The sequence below is a fragment of the Amia ocellicauda genome, chromosome 4, assembly GCF_036373705.1.
Source record: "Amia ocellicauda isolate fAmiCal2 chromosome 4, fAmiCal2.hap1, whole genome shotgun sequence".
NCBI lineage: Eukaryota > Metazoa > Chordata > Actinopteri > Amiiformes > Amiidae > Amia > Amia ocellicauda.
The window spans coordinates 27,112,283-27,127,873 of NC_089853.1; the positions used below are offsets into that span (position 1 = coordinate 27,112,283).

Here is a 15,591-nt window from a genome sequence, read left to right on the forward strand (position 1 = left end):
TGAAGACGCAGCTGTGTGATATTGATGTAATCGCAGCTGGCATTTAGGTTCTTCTTTTCACCGCAGAAATGTCTTTACTTTGCAGCCTGGAGCTTGTGGATGGGCATTTAAAGAAATTGAGCTGTAATTAGTGCCTGCTGGAAGAGAAGTGACCCATCGCAAAGAATAAACTCAGTCTTTTTCAATGCCTGACTGCTGTCAAAGTGACAGCCTTGGAGGGATATACTGCCAAAGGTAGTAAAATATTATTGGACAAGAAAGCCTGCCTTGATACAGCTAGTAAAAAGACAGTCACTATCCTTAGTGGGCAGTAACTCATTAAAGCTGTGAAGCCCTGTTTCCAGAAATAATTACATTGTCTTCATGCCTGCCTTAGTAAAAGCTGAGTGTTTCATTTTTAAACATTAATTATATAAAAAATATATGCAGTCAGCATAGAATTAGCCATAATATAGCTATTTAGTATTTTCCTCTTGTTTTTTTTAAAAAAGCAGCGTTTTAACCAAACTGAGATGAATTTATTCAAATCATGTCCACTATTGCACCTATTAGATAGTTAGGAACTGAATGTAATCCAAATAATAGATCCCAGTGGTGGCTACTTCCTTATTTAATAAACATAATCCCGCCTCTATTAGAATGCTGCTCTTGACCTTTAACTTTGGACAATTTTGTGATTATGTCAAGAACAAATCACAGATGCAGAATACAAATGGTCTGTCAATAGCTGAACTAGTGCTTAATCTTTTATATTGTCCCTCTATGATCCCACCTGTATCTCAATTTGCTTACAAAATGTGCCTCACTCCAGATGTGATTTCATCTGTAGTCATAACAGGCGTAATCACAAAATGTTGCTTATTTTTCCAAAATGGGTACATTTATTGTCATGGATTTATAAGCCATTAAATGAAATAAAACTGTCCATGTTCGCCCCAGCAAAGTCACTTCTGTTTACTCAATTAAATTTATCTTCTCAGGGCAGCACCTTAAGAAGCAATTTCTCATAAGAGCTCACAGGAAAAAAATAAAAAAGGCTGCTTAAAATCACAGCACATAAAATAACACATGCTACTAGAAACACTCACAGTGCAGTGTCAAAATCAGGTATAAGCTTAAGATAACAAGCTTAATTGGGACTACCTAATACTAGTGCACGTCTGTGTGTTGATGTAATCACTGTGGTAAGATAAATCCAGTAATCATATCTACCTGCATTTGAATGCAATGAAAGCACTTAAAACAGGAGTCAACCTATTGGTTGTTATACGATATCTGAGGCAACATCAGCTCCTGAATCAATCCAAGATAACAGCATCTAATACCATTTAAAATTCAATAAGCTGCCCCAGTGTTCAAGCCCACTCTGAAACTTTAATTTGTCTGCAGAATTCAGCACCTAATCTGTGGTTCTTGGGAATGCCATATCAGCTTGCAAAGATGGTACAAATGTGCTACATTGACTGTTCATGGATTGGGCAGCCTGCTGTGCAAAGAAAATGGTGATTTTGGCAGTGAAAAAACACTAAACTGAATCCATCCCGGGCAAAGAGTGTGATAAGCAACACTATCTGTCAACTTCAGGCATTGCAAATCAAAAACTGATCCATTTGGAAAAAAAATGAAAATAAAAAAGCTTAAAAGCTTGGCAGCATCAATGATTTATATCTGTTAGTGCTGTTTTTTCTACCTGATGTAAACTTTTGTACAAAGTATGTGTCAGTGTGTGTATGTGTGTTTGTATGTATGTGTGAAGGAGGGAGGAGAGTTGTCAGCTTAGCTTTCTAATGCAGAGCTACTGTTAAATAATGGCCAGCAGTGGGGAATTAATGAACTAAGTGTTGGTGTGACTTCAAACAATTAGAGGCATTGTTTAAAGATTTAAAAAAAGGGGATTGTGAAAGTGCACTGTGATGCAATTGGAATCTCCTTAAGGTCTTTAGACACACTTCATAAATAACAATGAGAAGTGGGGGATCAATCCTATTTCATCACTTCTCGAGTTTTAATTTACAGCGCTTTAACTGGCTGCTGCAATTCTGTGGTTGTCTGTTAATAGTCCAGGCCAGGGAGGCTCCATCTCAGAGATAGCAGGCTAATCCTAGTCCTCAGAGAGATTCCTGGGAAAAGGAGGCTTTAATTAGTCAGATAAGCCTGTTCTTCGAGGTTATTGATACGAACAATAAACTGAGGACTAAGCAAAATTAAAACAAAGGAAGGGAAAAAAAAACACATAGAAAGGAACAGCGGTAGTGTGAAAATCAGGTCATTATTCGTTTTTCTTTTTTTTCTTGTCCATCTAAATCCTTCCCATTCTAACCATCTGCATTAATATTAAGAGGGTTAAGAGGGGATGGCTGCCTTAATCACAAACTTGCTTACCTTTGTGAAAATAGAAAGGAAAAAAGTTTATCAAGCTGTAGTATCTGACACATGGGATATAAACTGATTAAGGAATCCTTCTTTGTCAGAAATAATTTAACTTGCAAAAATGTGCTGAACTTCTTGGTGTGAAAGGGTAATACCACGATTACAGATATGTAACGATATGAAATGTAAATGTGTGATTGCCCTTTAATTTTTAATACTGTCTGCCTATGGGTTTTTGAATTATGTTCTGGAAAAGGAAACAGTTGCATCAGCATTTCAATGCAAACGGTCTAAATCTGTCATTTATATACAGTAGTCTTTATTTTAATCTTGATAAAAATATACATTCCTTTACTTTGCCCCACATGTTTGTTGTATCACTCTTTTCAGCCAGGGTTATTTTTAGACAGTGTGTGTAATATCACACAGCCAAACCGCATAGCAGTCCATCTACCATGCTGAGGTATTGCTGCTTGAAAAGGTGCAAAGGCCAGCTCCGGGCCGGACTAAAACTTGCCTGCCTCCAGAGCCACACAATGCTCCTTGAGCCCTGAACTGGAAACATGCTGTGCAGCCAAGGTGAATGGCATTGACTTCCGTTGCCCTTATCACTGCCTGCTTGTTATTAATGGTGCATCTGGAGACAGCTTGGCAAATGCAAAAGCAGAATTATTTATATGACATTTGCATATCTGCCAAGGCTCAGGCTGAGGGAAATTGTATTAGGGAGATTAATTCTGAGGCTTCTTTACACGTAACACAGGCTTCGCCAATTTACAGCGCCCATTACTTGTCGTCTTATGTAAAAATGTAATGCATAAAGGGAAGCATATTACAGATACACTAGAAATGCACTGAAGAAAGTAATTTCTTCACCTGAAATGGACTGCTAATGTGCCTACATTAAGTTGCCCTGGATCTGGCACACTGGCAGAATCAGTAATGTGAGCGGAGTGTACTACAGATTGCTGTGATGCACAGCGCTGTGCCAGAGACATGTTTTCTTTTTTGGGTGTTTTGTTTTTTCTCTAAAACCCCAGAGACTTTGCCCGACTGCTCTGACATAATCCACTTTTAAAAACCATACATGGTAGACCAGAACATTATGACACAGGTCAAGTATGAGTTGAGTTCTCAGCCCTCATGTCTCCCTCTCTACTAATGCTGTGCCACTCATTTTGCCTGATTTTATGCTCATAGGGCATAAAGTGTGCTACTTTATATTGTCATTTCACCATTATTTTGTTTTGATTAATGCTTGAAGGAATACATAAATTAGAATATAACATTTAACATTTTAAGCATAACAGGTTTAATTCATTACAAATTACATATGAATTATACAGGGGTATATCATGTTATATCCTAAATTAAATTCTGCTTGGCCACAGGCACTTATGTTAAAGTGTTACTTGAAACAGACAGCCTGACTTGGGGACTAGAAGATAAACAGGTACCGTGCCTCTGAAGGTATGTTCTGCCAGCATGAAACATCCTCAGATTATGTATTAGTAATGTATAATTGCCACCTTATATCTTTAATTATCATTATTTAAATATCTGTAAGAAGTGATATGTTATTATTAATTCTCTATCTCAGATGCTGATCTCAGATGGGATGAACTTAATTACAGATCTATGTGCTCCAGTCAACACAGAATCACAAAAGAACCACTTAGTCAAAGGGTTGTTTACTACCAGTGTCCAGTGTACACTGCATAATTTAGGCTACATAATCAAACCTGAGTCAAGAGTCAATCCTGTAGCCAAGCTAAGATATCATACAAAACATGGGATTAAAATGCAAACATTTCTAAATAATTAAATATTGAGTAGAATGCGAAATTTAAAGAGGAATCTTCACATATACTAGGAAACTTAAAATGTGGTTGGGTTTTTCATTTATCTCACTGGGTATTAGTGAGATTTTCATGGGTCTGTTAAGGGGAACAATATCTCACTGCTGACAGAAACACACTTGAAGCTGATGTTGGATTTAACGATTCATTAAAATAATTTCTCATTCATTCATTTTGTGGGGGTGGATTTGATTATCTGAATTATAAGTAACTAGGCTAATTATAATCACAAACTTCCACACTACCTTCATTAACCATCTGTGCAAATGAATAAATGAAAAGCAGTTTCTCTTTGGCTTTTTTAGTTTACATTAATGGAACAGTATGACATGAAACTATTGTTTTCTTTTTTTTTCTTTTTGGTACATTAGAGTTTAACTGTGTTTTACTTTCCCAGCATACATTATCCTCTAGTGCTAGAGTAAATCGAAAACAGTAAATGTGATTTTCCCCTTGCATTAACAGAACACTGCCAAACTCGTGGCCACTTTAGGATTTCACAGACAAAGCTCAAGAGTGGGCTTAAAAGCCTAATATTGTATTGTATACTCAAAAAAGGCACATTATGAAAAAACATGAATAGCTTCTGTATTCTGTCTGTTATCAAAAGGAACACATAAAAAATAATTGAAAACATAAAAGAAGCTGCATAACGATACACTAAATTCAGAAGAACAAGAGGCTTGAGACTCATTAGAAATAATATAATAATCAGGATAGTGGTAATTCAAGCATTAGGCCCCATTATCCTGGTAGCGCAGCAGTAGACTTAGACAGTCCACATGTCCTTAATGTATTCTAATGTGATTACAGACATTAATACTGTCTCTTTTCATCATACAATAAAACAGCAGAAACAGCTTCCTTGGACTGTTGCATTTGCTTAAATGTTTCACTGGGAGATGGAGAATTCAATTTGGTTGCATGGAAGGGATCACTGATATATATTTTTTCTCCCCAGTCATGCACCCATGTCTTCCCCCTTAACATTTCTATGGCTGCCAAATTGGGACAGGAAACATCAGCCCACCAAGCTTTGGTTCACCACTTTAATTTTCACAGTAAAGGGAATGTTTCTTAGTTGCCTTTCAAAAGGATTACTTCATTGCATCTGTGTGTCCCTACTATTCCATTAAGTTGTTGCAAATCATTTATTTTTTCTGATTTTGATTACTTCCAGCTTTATTTTTTATACTGCTAACTAATTGTGAGAGTAACACCAGCTAATAAAAAGATTGTGAAAAAGAAGACATTTTGTGGAGAGATAAACCACTGCTAACAAGAATGTTGTACAAATGGGCAAAAAACGAGGATACAACTCCACCTTCACCTAGTGAAGACTTCGTTACTGAAACTGAGTTTGGGTATAATGCAGTGAGTGATAACAGATACCAATAGATCATACTAATAATTACTGATTGTAATTAAATGTGTGCTTTTTTCATATACAGTGAGGGAAAAAAGTATTTGATCCCCTGCTGATTTTGTACGTTTGCCCACTGACAAAGAAATGATCAGTCTATAATTTTAATGGTAGGTGTATTTTAACAGTGAGAGACAGAATAACAACAAATAAATCCAGAAAAACGCATTTCAAAAAAGTTATAAATTGATTTGCATGTTAATGAGGGAAATAAGTATTCGATCCCCTATCAATCAGCAAGATTTCTGGCTCCCAGGTGTCTTTTATACAGGTAACGAGCTGAGATTAGGAGCACTCTCTTAAAGGGAGTGCTCCTAATCTCAGCTCGTTACCTGTATAAAACACACCTGTTCACAGAAGCAATCAATCAATCAGATTACAAACTCTCCACCATGGCCAAGACCAAAGAGCTGTCCAAGGATGTCAGGGACAAGATTGTAGACCTACACAAGGCTGGAATGGGCTACAAGACCATCGCCAAGCAGCTTGGTGAGAAGGTGACAACAGTTGTTGCGATTATTCGCAAATGGAAGAAACACAAAATAACTGTCAGTCTCCCTCGGTCTGGGGCTCCATGCAAGATCTCACCTTGTGGAGTTACAATGATCATGAGAACAGTGAGGAATCAGCCCAGAACTACACGGGAGGATCTTATTAATGATCTCAAGGCAGCTGGGACCATAGTCACCAAGAAAACAATTGGTAACACACTACGCTGTGAAGGACTGAAATCCTGCAGCGCCTGCAAGGTCCCCCTGCTCAAGAAAGCACATGTACAGGCCCATCTGAAGTTTGCCAATGAACATCTGAATGATTCAGAGGAGAACTGGGTGAAAGTGTTGTGGTCAGATGAGACCAAAATCGAGCTCTTTGGCATCAACTCAACTCGCCGTGTCTGGAGGAGAAGGAATGACCCCAAGAACACCATCCCCACCGTCAAACATGGAGGTGGAAACATTGTGCTTTGGGGGTGTTTTTCTGCTAAGGGGACAGGACAACTGCACCGCATCAAAGGGACGATGGACGGGGCCATGTACCATCAAATCTTGGGTGAGAACCTCCTTCCCTCAGCCAGGGCATTGAAAATGGGTCGTGGATGGGTATTCCAGCATGACAATGACCCAAAACACACAACCAAGGCAACAAAGGAGTGGCTCAAGAAGAAACACATTAAGGTCCTGGAGTGGCCTAGCCAGTCTCCAGACCTTAATCCCATAGAAAATCTGTGGAGGGAGCTGTAGGTTCGAGTTGCCAAATGTCAGCCTCAAAACCTTAATGACTTGGAGAGGATCTGCAAAGAGGAGTGAGATATGTGCAAACCTGGTGGCCAACTACAAGAAACGTCTGACCTCTGTGATTGCCAACAAGGGTTTTGCCACCAAGTACTAAGTCGAAGGGGTCAAATACTTATTTCCCTCATTAACATGCAAATCAATTTATAACTTTTTTGAAATGCGTTTTTCTGGATTTTTTTGTTGTTATTCTGTCTCTCACTGTTAAAATACACCTACCATTAAAATTATATACTGATCATTTCTTTGTCAGTGGGCAAATGTACAAAATCAACAGGGGATCAAATATTTTTTTCCCTCACTGTATATATATTTCACATTTTACTTACATTTCTTTTGTTTTTACTTTTTTGCATAATGTCTAAAAGGCAGAAATAATGTTGCTTATGATTAAAACAACTGGGAAAGTATGATAAGTATGCTAGTTTTTGAAAGTGGAATTATTTTTTTTACAAAATGAATAATTACGATAATGTTTTGTGAAGATAGAACTAGGGCTTTATTTTAATCTTTTGTAAAGGTCAGGACTCTGTACTCCATTTTATGAATGCAATCAAGTTAATAAGGACAACTGTGATTATTCTTTGATTAAAGAGACATAGCTCAGCATAACATACAAATCCATAACAACCATGGGCTCAAAGCCAACTTTCATTCCTTCCTCCTAGCTACTCCCTGGATATTCTTCAGTTGTTACCATCAAGAGATATATTTATGACACAGTCCTATAAGTAAATGTTTCATAAACATGGACTACAATGGAGAAGGAATCTACTCCAGGATTTCTAATATAAAGGCATGGGTATTGATTTATATTGCCAGAGAATAAAAACAGATGATTTATACAACATATTGAATCCAATTTATAAGTGCATATTCCCTTAAAAATAAACAGCATCAACAACTGTGTTAAACTAGGCTACATCTAGAGAGCACTAGAAGTCAAATACACACGTGTAAATGGAAAACCTTTAGGAGGAAACACCAAGAGAGTATCAAGTTTGAACTTTAATACATAGCTTCCAGGAAACTAATACATAGGCCTTCAAAACCGCTGTGACATACCTGTCAATCATTGCTCCCCCTCAATGAGGTGTGCAGCCTTTTAATTCAGGCCAGCACTGAGGGAGTGCTCAAGGTGTAATCCGTCTTACATCAACGAGTCTCTGTGAACATTATAGTTATCATGAGGAGAAGGCCACAGGCTGATTAGTATTGCAACTCAGCAAACCTTCAACTCTGACCTCAGCAAGACTGCAAACTTAATTCAGAAATCATTTCCCCTGCCACCACCGGTACTCAAAGATCTTGAAATTGAAATCATCTTTATTACCTGACTGTTTGGCAGGTGGAAAGGGACCTTTTCAAGACCACACTGCCAAGAGTTTGCAGAGATATAGGCCTCTTCATCATGGCAAAAAACATATGATACCAAGTTGGTACATATACAGTGCATCCGGAAAGTATTCACAGTGCTTCACTTTTTCCACATTTTGTTATGTTACAGCCTTATTCCAAAATTGATTACATTCATTATTTTCCTCAAAATTCTACAAGCAATCTTACAAATTTATTAAAAATAAAAAACAAAAAAAGCATTTCAAAGTATTCACAGCCTTTGCTCAATACTTTGTTGAAGCACCTTTGGCACCAATTACAGCCTCAAGTCTTTTTGAGTATGATGCTACAAGCTTGGCACACCTATTTTTGGTCAGTTTCTCCATTCTTTGCAGGACCTCTCAAGCTCCATCAGGTTGGATAGGGAGCGTCGGTGCACAGCCATTTTCAGATCTCTCCAGAAATGTTCAATCGGGTTCAAGTCTGGGCTCTGGCTGGGCCACTCAAGGACATTCACAGAGTTGTCCTGTAGCCACTCCTTTGTTATCTTGGCTGTGTGCTTAGGGTCGTTGTCCTGTTGGAAGATGAACCTTTGCCTCAGTCTGAGGTCCAGAGCACTCTGGAGCAGGTTTTCATCAAGGATGTCTCTGTACATTGCTGCATTCATCTTTCCCTCGATCCTGACTAGTCTCCCAGTTCCTGCTGCTGAAAAATCTCCCCACAGCATGATGCTGCCACCACCATGCTTCACTGTAGGGATGGTATTGGCCAGGTGATGAGCGGTGCCTGGTTTCCTCCAGACATGAGTTCAATCTTGGTTTATCAGACCAGAGAATTTTGTTTCTCATGGTCCGAGAGTCCTTCAGGTGCATTTTGGCAAACTCCAGGCGGGCTGTCATGTGCCTTTTACTTAGGCGTGGCTTCCGTCTAGCCACTCTACCATACAGGCCTGATTGGTGGAGTGCTGCAGAGATGGTTGTTCTTCTGGAAGGTTCTCCTCTCTCCACAGAGACATGCTGGAGCTCTGTCAGAGTGACCATCGGGTTCTTGGTCACCTCCCTGACTAAGGCCCTTCTCCCCTGATCGCCGGGTGGCCAGCTCCAGGAAGAGTCCTGGTGGTTCCAAACTTCTTCCATTTACGGATGATGGAGGCCACTGTGCTCATTGGGACCTTCAATGCTGCAGAAATTTTTCTGTACCATTCCCCAGATCTATGCCTCGATACAATCCTGTCTCGGAGGTCTACAGACAATTCCTTGGACTTCATGGCTTGGTTTGTGCTCTGACATGCACTGTTAACTGTGGGACCTTATATAGACAGGTGTGTGCCTTTCCAAATCATGTCCAATCAACTGAATTTACCACAGGTGGACTCCAGTCAAGTTGTAGAAACATCTCAAGGATGATCAGTGGAAACAGGATGCACATGAGCTCAATTTTGAGTGTCATGGCAAAGGCTGTGAATACTTTTTTTTTAAATAAATTTGCAAAGATTTCAAACAAGCTTCTTTCACATTGTCATTATGGGGTATTGTTTGTAGAATTTTGAGGAAAATAATGAATTTAATCAATTTTGGAATAAGTCTATAACATAACAAAATGTGGAAAAAGTTAAGCGCTGTGAATACTTTCCGGATGCACTGTAAATGGTCCCAAAGGACACAATATGTCATAGCTGAAAGAGAAGTTTGAAAGCTAAAACTGAAACAAATGCAACTCAGAAAACCAAGAAAAGGACTGGTGGCTATTGGCATTTACGTAAGCATACATATTGTTCCCTATTCTAATGCCTTTGGGTTTAAAGGTTTCACACATAAATTGGTAGCATTCTTTTAAAGGGCAGCTAGATACTTCAGGGACAGTTTCACTGTTTATAAACCACAATGCAGTATGTACCAATTATTGTGCTTGCTGTAGCTATTTTAAATAATCTTTCCATTCTCAGACCACTTCCTCGGGGTAGGGAAAGGTTTGGGGAATATGCCTGGTGAACAACTTGGCATCCATCTCTTGACATTTCCTAGGGAATCAATCTCTTCCACTACTGTGCAACTATAATCCTTCTTACCCTTTCTGATCAAACAATCTTAGTTTATTTTTCTCTTAAGTCAGCTGAATTGTTCCTTCTGTAGGCAGGTTTATATGAAACCATATATAATGTATGTCAAAATAATTGATCAACACTTAGAATACAACACTACAACAGTAGATTTTTATGAAAGATGTGAGCTAAATTCTCGACTATTTGGAATTTGTCAGTAGTTTGTTCAATTGCAATAAAAATATCTCTGTGAATATTTGGTTGGTCAAATGTTATGCTTTAATGTACGATTATACTAAGATTGTCTTTCCTAGAATTTAAATAAACTGATCATTAAACGTATTTAATCTCAGCAACAGACTTCCTTTACAAAGACAGTCATCTTGCTGAACCTTTTGTTGTTATTTAGGTTATTATAGAGAATCTGAAATGGATGGTTTAAGCATCGGAATGATTACAGATAAAATTACAGATTCTAAAAAACAATATAAAGTCTTAATTTTCAACTCTTTCAGCAGGAAAAACTCAAAAATACATGTAATTTACCTAAACAAAAGCCTCTCAAATAGTTTACGAGAAGGATTTTTTTAGGTTTCGCAGCAGAGAAAGCCATTATAAACAAAGAGCTCATTATGATTATAGCACCCAAGAATGGTAACCTCTCCAAACAAAATCAAATAAAGTAACAAAAACAACAACTACCTACAGTGCATGATACGGTCTTGACGACAATTAATTTAAAAAGCTAGCAAGCAACTCAGTGATCTCTGAAAAACAAACATTTTAGAGCATTGTCTAAGCCTTAATACCTTTATCTATTTTCCACTGATGGTCTTATGCACCTCTGAATAGCTTTCAGTAATTAAATCGATTGAGAGGGAAATAAAATGACTGAGCGTGGGAAGAGTATAGATCCGAATGGAAACCAAAAAGGATGCTCCCTGTAGCCCACACGCTGGAGTAAGGAATCTCCAAATGGTCCAGCATTTCACAACAGCTACTGCATGAGAAAAATACGTGCAAATAAGTGTGGATGAAAAGCAGAGTTGCCTTATAATTTGGCCACAAATGATTTTCCCACTTGACAGATTGCCATTCGATTTAAGCACCTAAGCAAAACTAATGGGGGGAAATAATAGTTATTCACTAAGCTCTTACCTCTGGAGTCTGGCAATGCATTTCAATTAAAGATTAGTATAGTAAGCTGTTCTATTTTTCTCTACTCAGTGTGACAATATATAACTGATTTGGATTTGGAGTGACATAAGCCATAATGGCTTAACCAAGGACAAACTATAATGCAGCCGTTTTCGATATTGAGGCCTACACCACAGGCCAGGATACAAAAAAAATGTAAAAGGTTTTTCATTTCACTGCATTGTTTCAATAGAGATTCCCCTTCCTTAGCCCAGGTCCTCATCATAACAGCTGACAAAATGTCTTTCTATTTCAAGTTAATATAAAGAAAAGTCTTTATAGAAACTTTACTCATAGCTCAACCACTAGTATATGAGACTCATCTGAAACATTGGATTACTTGTCAACTGAATCCATTTGCCCCAGAGTGGCGTATCCCAAAGGCCCAGAACCACAGCAATCCAAATGGAGGCAGACTCATTTGAAAGGGGATTAAACCAACAGTTGCCAAGTGTGTTACAGTGACATCCAAAGCAAGCTGCTGTCACTACTTTAAATGACCAACCGTCCAGGCCCTCAAACTAGTGGATGAACCATACTCTGGTTTCTTAGATTCAAAGTGTTCAATTAAGGACAGGGCAGATTCAATTCTGCGATATGTGAACTATGATGCATTTGCATAGAAGGCACAGTTTTAATTTCAAAATATAATCTGGGCCCCTGGTGTGAGTTAAGCAGGTTAACAGAATTTTCTAACAGAGTTATTTTACGTATTGAATTGGAAAGATAACTGCTGGCCGTGATCTATAACAATACTGCTTTGTAGCTGTCAACCATTGTCACTTTGGGTACATTTCAAATAACTATTAACCTCAGGAGTAAGTCAGTAAGCTTTGGGGTTCTCACATTTCTGCAGAACAGCAATGTGCTATTGCAATAGATTTGTTAAATGGGTAAAGCAAGGCAGAATTATTACAGCTCTATCACAGTACATCTTGGCAAATTGGAACATTTGATTAATGAGTAAAACTAGGCATGGTTAGCTGACTCCATTACATTGGAACTTTTAAAGTGGATTTACTGTTTACCAAAAGTGTGACATGAAAATTACCCAGTTGGACACAAATGGGAAAATGTAAGTATTAAATTTGAACAGCTTATATAACAAATGTAACTATCACTTGGGTGAACCTACCAAACTATAATAATCCTATCTTCACTGCAGTGCAATGGGTATTTTTTGGCACCTTGTTATGTTCCATTGATGCATGATGTAATGTAAATTAGCAGTGCTACTATCCGGATACAGGGGATATACCTAATGGCAAGTGCTATTTTTTTCTCTCTTCTCATATGGATCTAATACTTTACAAAGACACATCCATTAGCTTGGAACAGGAGCACCCACCTCCAGCTTGTAACTCAATACAGGAAGTCAATATTGATGTCTTGATTGAGAAAACCACCCAATCCAAGGAAAAGTGAGATTTCCTGATCCTATTCGCGTTGGTTTTAGATACAGACTAGGGGAAGTTTAACTCCAGCTTAGTTCAGGTCAGGATTCCTTGTTGCTTTTTGGGCACTGGATGGCGTAACTTCACAGCTAATTCATGCATTCATTGTGTAATCTTAATGTCCACAGAAGAGTTGTGGCCCAGCACAAAAACCTTTTTACAGTATTCACACATTTAATGAAAATGCATAACAACTACATTAGACTGAGAGTCCATCAAAACTTTGACACATCCTTAAACCGCAAATGACACACCTATTACTTGATGGTGGGTTGACATTGGGTAGAACCTAGAAGCCACTGGCACACAAAAAGCTGCCCCAATAAACATGTTTTATCATTTATATTTAGTTATTTATTTAACTAATCAGGTAATCTGTGAGCAAAACAAATAGGACACATTAAAAATGTGAAACTATTACATTTTCCATGGGAATCTAAAACAGGTTTATCTCTCAACAATTAGATAAGGACAGATAGGATAGATGGATAGACAGACAAAGAGAGACATAGAAAGATCAAGAGAGTGGCATTGATAGATGCATACTGTTCTTCTTATAGAATTAATAAATATTGACACATGCCAAGTCATGTCCAAGGATCTGATTACAATACCCATTCAGATGACACCCCTTTGCAGTTGCAAAAACAAAGCAGAGTGGCTAATATTTTACACCAAATATGTATCTGTTTTCACTAAAATCTTTCCATTATTGGCTACATATTAACAAAAAAATGAATAAAAAAATCCCCAGAGGATCACAAGAAATCGCTATTCTCTGCGCTTGTCTTCTCATTTTCGCTGAAACACCAAGCCCTTCATGCAAATTCCCCATAAAATTAAACTTAAAATATATATATATATATATATATATATATATATATATATATATATATATATATATATATATATATATACACACACACACACACACACACACACACACACGCTTTCTCAGAGGTAAATATGTTGGTTATGGCTTATTGGATATTGCTTGAAGGATAAAAAACACACAAACAAAACACAGATTACTAGTGTAAATTGTTATTTGATCCATTGAAAATATGTAGGAATATAAAATGGGACAATGAAACTGCATACAATATATTATTTCATTTTAATATTGTTCAATACAACAGAACTACTGACAAATATATATATATATATATATATATATATATATATTGAATTTGTATATTTGGATTTTGGGCAAGGAAAATACAATTTAATTATAATTTCAGTATTTGTACCTGAAGAGGGCGCACGGACACACTCAAAACACTGTGTACTTGAACGTGTGTTAATGATTTATCTACAACACAATAATGCATACATGTATATGGTTTCTTCATTATTCATTGAAGTTAAAACGATTTTAAATGACCGTACATATTATTGCATGTTCATCAAAACCTGCCATACTTATAATAATACTAATAATTAAATAACACACTGTATTTCTCATTTTTAAGTTTCATCATGATAACCCATTACACAATAGTATTGAGCCTTACAGGACAATTCCCTGAAAAGCACATTATTATTTCCGTAACAAAAAGGGACGGAATTGTACAGCTTATTTCTAAGTGCGCTCTTTGGCAATATCGCTGCGGTGCTTTGGGGAAAGGACTAATCACTCACATAGTTTTACATTTCATCCCATGCCTAGTAACACACAACGTTGTGACACCGCACACAACTCTACACATTATCGTTGCAACAACGGTATTCTTGCCACACCATTTCTATAACGGTACTACTACAGCTAGTGCAACGTTACATTGTTACCTGGGTGGCTATTCATTTGTATCAAGGTTGCATGAAGTAACAAAGATGCATTAGGCAAAAATCCTTTTCTTAAAATATGTTACTTTGGTGCGAATTCCAGCCTTTAGCATTGACTCACCTACAGCTGCTTCCAAGCATCCTCACGCAACTCGCCCAACGGCTACTCCCAGTGCAGAAACATAGGACACATAGGAATCCACTAGCTCAAGTCCATTGCTTTCAGTTTTTTCTGTGGGTGAATTCACTTTTTTCTCAAATTCCTCCGACTAAGATGCCTAAAGCGGATCAACACAGAGAGCGACTGGCGTTAGTCTGTCCGGTCATTGCGCCCTAAGATTGTGCGCTCTTCTTGCGCCCAGGTGCTCTGCGCTATTGGAGATGCTTTTACGCGGCACTGGTTTGCTGCCTACACACTCATATACATCCACACCGCTCCCCCAGCCCACTCCAGTCTGCACTGCAAAGAGCCCCTCGCAAGGTTATTGTGTGTCTGCCTGCTCCCAGCAGCTTGCTCGACAGAGAGGGGTGGAGGGAGGGAGGGAGGGAGGAGGCTGAGGAAACCAAGAAAAGGATGTGCTTCATACATTTATTTGTACACTAGCGTCTATATGCGTGTGTAGTATGCATCATATTTAGGCTACATATGTATGTTTGTCGCTCGGATTTTTTCAGGACTGACATGATTCCTACATACAGCAATATCCCCAATGTATAAAAGTAAAACCTAATTTAATGTTGACTGTTATCCTGAAAACATTTTCATCTTTAATTTTATTGAGACAGGGTAGCTCTTGTCTGTAATATGCCTTTCATTCCCATGTAACTGGGC

General features: G+C 38.0%; 1 protein-coding gene across 1 annotated transcript in view; it reads right to left on the reverse strand.

Annotated features, from left to right (window-relative positions):
* lingo1a (leucine rich repeat and Ig domain containing 1a) overlaps positions 1 to 15,241 on the reverse strand; it is a 34,879-nt gene extending 19,638 nt beyond the window's left edge. Inside the window, exon 1 of the mRNA XM_066701694.1 lies at positions 14,881 to 15,241. The gene's annotated coding sequence lies outside the window, so the exon portion shown is untranslated. The remainder of the gene's footprint in view (positions 1 to 14,880) is intronic.
* Positions 15,242 to 15,591: the final 350 nt, after the last annotated feature.